Raw genomic sequence first — 4,198 nt, 5'->3', positions numbered from 1 at the left:
TCCTCTGCAACAACCACAGTGCTCCCAGCCTGGCTTTTTCACACTGGTTTTGACCATCATGGTTCTTGATAATAGCATACTTTGCTTTTGCCTGACGTGTCCTGCAACCGGTTCCTGTGCAGGTAACTGTGGGTGACAAACTATTCAAAGTACTAGCAGATCCCTTGTTCTCTCCTACAAGCTTTTAAGAAATCCCCATTAGCTCTCTGGCTTTAGAGCATCCTCACAAAGTGTGCAAGTCCTTGCAGTCAGTGGGAGCAGAAGGATTTCCCAGGAGGCTTGCTATTACTTGGCACTGACCTCATACAGTCCTAACCAGAAAATATGACATCTGTACAGAGGAGAGCAGAGGTAATGAAACAGCTGTGACACTGGCTGCTGCTGATGCATTGGAGATTTGCTGCCGCTGTTCCAACATCAGATTTTCACTGCTGCTGCACCACTGGGCACCCAGAGAGAGAAGGCTTTCCAGTCCCACAAAACCGTTACAAAAAAGTTAATATTTCCCAGGATGAAAAACAGTGTAAGTCCTGTTCCTTAACTTAAATAATTACTCCAGGTCTGGCAATGGCAGAGAAACTCAACTCAAGTAAAATACTGTCTCCACTCTCTCTCCTTCTCCCTCCTTGACCCTGAAATGTACTTTCACCTTCCAATCCTACCTTAGAAAATAGCTGATGCCAGTTGGAGAGGGTATTTCCTAAACGCAGCCCAGGCCTGACCTGTGCCAGAGTTCAGGCAAGAGTGCTTGGGCTCACCCCATGTAGCTAAAAGGAAGTGTCAAGTATCCCTAGAAAATTGGTTTTATGGTATTTCTTGTATGTCAATGCTAGACAGGATTTATTTCCTTGTTTGTTTTCTTTCCTGCTGCTTGGGGGTTATTTACACTTTGCTAGGCTCACATTACTGGTCAGGGGAAAGACTCCCTGGAATTTGATGTCTAACAGCTTCTTGTCTGCAGCTCTAGTCCAGCTTGTATTAATAAAGGTTCAAGATTATTTAGTACTTGAGTTCTGTTGACCAGATGCAGAGGAGCTGGGAAACTGAGTACAGGCTTACCATCAGATTAAAATATTATGCATGTAATAATATGTGGTATAATACATATTTTCATATACTTAATCTCACACGTGCAGCACATGCTGTAATGTGTATATGATCCTTGCACTCTCCATCAACATTTTGTGTAAACAATTAGATGCTAGCTGTCCAACTGCTTTTCCTTATATTCTCTTTTTTTTCCTATTTATTTTTACCCTGCAAATACAAAGAAAATAAACGCACAGTGCTTTTGGCAGCAGCCTTCACCCATTTGCTAGTATGAAGCCCCCGTAAATGCCTGTCACTTGCCATTTCACACCCCGCTCTGTGGCACTGACAGAGGCTTTGCTGCCTGAGAGCACAGCGGTGCGGGGGCCAGGGCAAGCAGCCAGCTATGACTTCTGCAGTGAGCTTACAGACCAACATGATCATGTGTGGCTGAGGGAGAGAAGAGATATCTCCCTCCCACCACTGTGCATTTGCTCACACCTCCAACAGTAGATTCTTCAGCAAAGAGCCTCTTGCTACAGAGTCGCTGTGGTGAGCACTGACACCAGACAGGGTCCACGAGCAGAGCTGTGCCCATGGTAGGTGCCCTGCTCGCCACAAGTCTCTTCCCTCATGCAGTTCCCACCTGGGTCCCCATCCCCTGCTCATCAGCTGAGGGTCAGGGTGGGCTCCTTGTTTTGAGCCACTTTACTTACACCAAGAATCATTCATTTAGAGAAAATGGGTCTGGAAGGATGTTTCAAAGATCTTCTCTTGCATTCCTACCCCAAAGCAATCATTGCATGCTCATGACCCCTGATGCATGTCTGCTCAAACTTCGCCAAAAATCCTCCAGTGATGGAGATCTCATAACCCCCCCAGGCATAACTATTGTCATCAAGTGCACCCCAGTGCCCAATTTTAGCCTGCTGTAATGCTCATCCATTACTTTTTGTCTCAGACAGACAGAGACCAGGTCATTCTCTTGCTTTTTGCAGCAACATTTTGTACTGTTGCAGGCTCTTACCCTTCCCCTCTCCACAGTGGCCTTGAGATGTTTACAAATGCCAGGCACAGGGACTTGCTGATCTTCTCCTTCCCTGCAGACCCCAGGTGACAACATTCCTACTGTGACACGGTTTCTCTGCCCGTGAAGCAATATCTTTCTCTCCAACATTCTCCTTGCATCTTCCCCTCTGACCAGGAGTTCCCATACAGCCACCACCCCCCTCTCCCCAGCCCTGTACTGGCCCTCCTCGCAGCCCACCTTGACCCCTTACAGATGCCATCCTGCCTGGATCTATATGGTACAGAGGCAGCCTGATGAGGGAGGAGACAGGAAAACCCGGGGCAGATTTTCTCTCTGGTACTCCCTGTGTTGCACACCCCACACCTTCCCTTGGCAGCATTAGCGGCAGGCGCATAACTGAACAGCTCTCCCCATCACTCTTTTCCCCAGTCCTACCATCTCTTGATTATATGGTCCCAGCTCTCACACTCATCCCTCACAGGTCATGTTTTCCAGACCACTGACCATTTTTTTTGCTTTCCACTGGACTCTGTCCAACTGGGCCACATCCTTCATAACTTCAGTGCCCTTAGCTGAGCATCCCTGCCAGGGGCTCACACAAGCTGAGAAGAAAAATAACTCCATTTGTCTTACCCGCTGTAATTTGGTTCATATATCTCAGCATGGAGACAACCAGATGCCACTGACTCATGCTTTGCCTTTGATCCATTATGACCCCCAGACCCTTCTGCAGAGAGATGTTAATGCAGGCACTTTTCCTCATGCAGCTGCTTATTTCTGCATAAGGTGGGAGATAGCACTTGTCCTTGCAGAACTGCATCCCTTTTTTCTCAAACCATTTCTCCAGTTTGACATGACCATTTGTCAAACTCAAGCCATGTCCTCCAATATACTTGCAGCTTATTCCAATTTGCTGTGGTCTGCAAAGTTAATATGCTTATTATTTATTTTATAGGCAACCATTAATAATGACCTAGCCTGGCATTTCACTGCTACTGACTTTCTCTCTAGAAGCCACCTTATTCATTCTTCATAAAGCTTTTCTGTGCAAATTGAATTTGGTCAGGGCAAGAGGATCCATGATGAGAACAGAATGCAAAGAGCCTGATAAGAAACAAGACAAAGCAAGAAATAGGAGCAAAGAAATTTAAACCCTCTGAGGACAGAAAAAACCAACATATAGCGCACATCACCTACTTTGTCTTAGCAGTCCTAGCCAGGAGCAAGTCAGAAATGCATGTCCTTATGCCACAGGCATGTCAGATAGCCACTGAATCAAGATCACCTTTCGTATGCCAGCATGTCCCAGAGAGGATTTGAAAGGTGGAAAAGGTCTGTGCGTGCAGTGGCTGGAGCACAGATTATCAGGGAGCCTGGGTGAGTTCACAAAAGGGGATACTGCGGATGTTGGGGGTCAGTAGGTAAGAGCCACCAGTCCTGCAAATGGGCCACTGCACTGAGCTGCTGCTCTCAGATGATGCAAGAGCAGGGAGCAGCAGCAGGTACAAAGGTTGGATCACCCTGTGTTGCGGGAGTATAAATTCCCCCATTTTCAAAGCTGGGAGCTGCCCAGTGACTGCTCTTTCTGTAGGCTCAGGATGAATGGTCATCACATAGCCCCACTGCTCTGCCTGCCTGCTTTTCTGCTGTGCTCAGGTCAAAGGAGCTCAGCAGCTCAGCTTTGTCCCTACAGTGCCCGTGGAGGCTTCTGGGGTAACTAACAAAGGGATTACACATTTTTCCTCCTGTGACTATAGTAAGGGATTTGCACTGACTGTGAAGTCCCTCTCTTTTTCCATTATATCCCTTGTGCCATTGTACTTTCAATATCCAGTCTCACAAAGAGAATTCCTTTGTGCTTGAGCTATTTTCACCTATGTGGTTTTTGTCTTCTCATTGGTTTGCAATCAGCAAAAAGGCCGTCAGAGTACCTTAAACTCAGATTTGAGACTAGAGGGATGCTATTAAAGAAGAATTTAGAGACTTTGCAGGTAACAGTTTTGGGAGTTTAACTTTTCAAATGTCCAAAGTTCCCAGATGTCTTGGGTTACAATATGTAACCAAAAATGTGTAATTCTATTTTCATCTGTTGAAACCGGCTGGAGGAATTTTTTGTTTGTTTGTTTTTTCATTCCGTGT

Source organism: Apaloderma vittatum, unplaced genomic scaffold (assembly GCF_000703405.1).
Source record: "Apaloderma vittatum isolate BGI_N311 unplaced genomic scaffold, ASM70340v1 scaffold5678, whole genome shotgun sequence".
Taxonomy (NCBI): Eukaryota; Metazoa; Chordata; class Aves; order Trogoniformes; family Trogonidae; genus Apaloderma; species Apaloderma vittatum.
This window is presented reverse-complemented; position numbering follows the sequence as displayed.